This window comes from Lupinus angustifolius, chromosome LG06 (assembly GCF_001865875.1).
Source record: "Lupinus angustifolius cultivar Tanjil chromosome LG06, LupAngTanjil_v1.0, whole genome shotgun sequence".
Taxonomy (NCBI): domain Eukaryota; kingdom Viridiplantae; phylum Streptophyta; class Magnoliopsida; order Fabales; family Fabaceae; genus Lupinus; species Lupinus angustifolius.
The window spans coordinates 26493504-26493914 of NC_032014.1; positions in this window are offsets into that span (position 1 = coordinate 26493504).

Here is a 411-nt window from a genome sequence, read left to right on the forward strand (position 1 = left end):
GTGTGAGAGCGAAGTGTGAAGTGTGAGGGTTTAAGGAGAGAAGGAAATCAGATTTCCCTCTAGGCAATCATCAAAAATCTCCTAGGGTGGCTAATGATGAGCTCATGAGATATTTGAGAAAGTGATGTGAGATTTGCTTTATGAAAGTCAAATTTCACATCCCAATGCGAAATGACCACTTCGCGGATATGTGCGATAAACATGCCCGAGTATTATCAGCCAATACTCGATCGGGTATTATAAATCGCCCAATTCTAATTTGTGATTAGAATTTCGGATTTCGACATTCCTAGTGAAAAATATTTAGAAAATAGGTATGGCTGTACTCAGGGTCTATATTGACTCGAAATGAAATTACGAAACCAACGGTGGAATCGGAATTCAATTCCGAGTTACGGAACTCAAAAACCA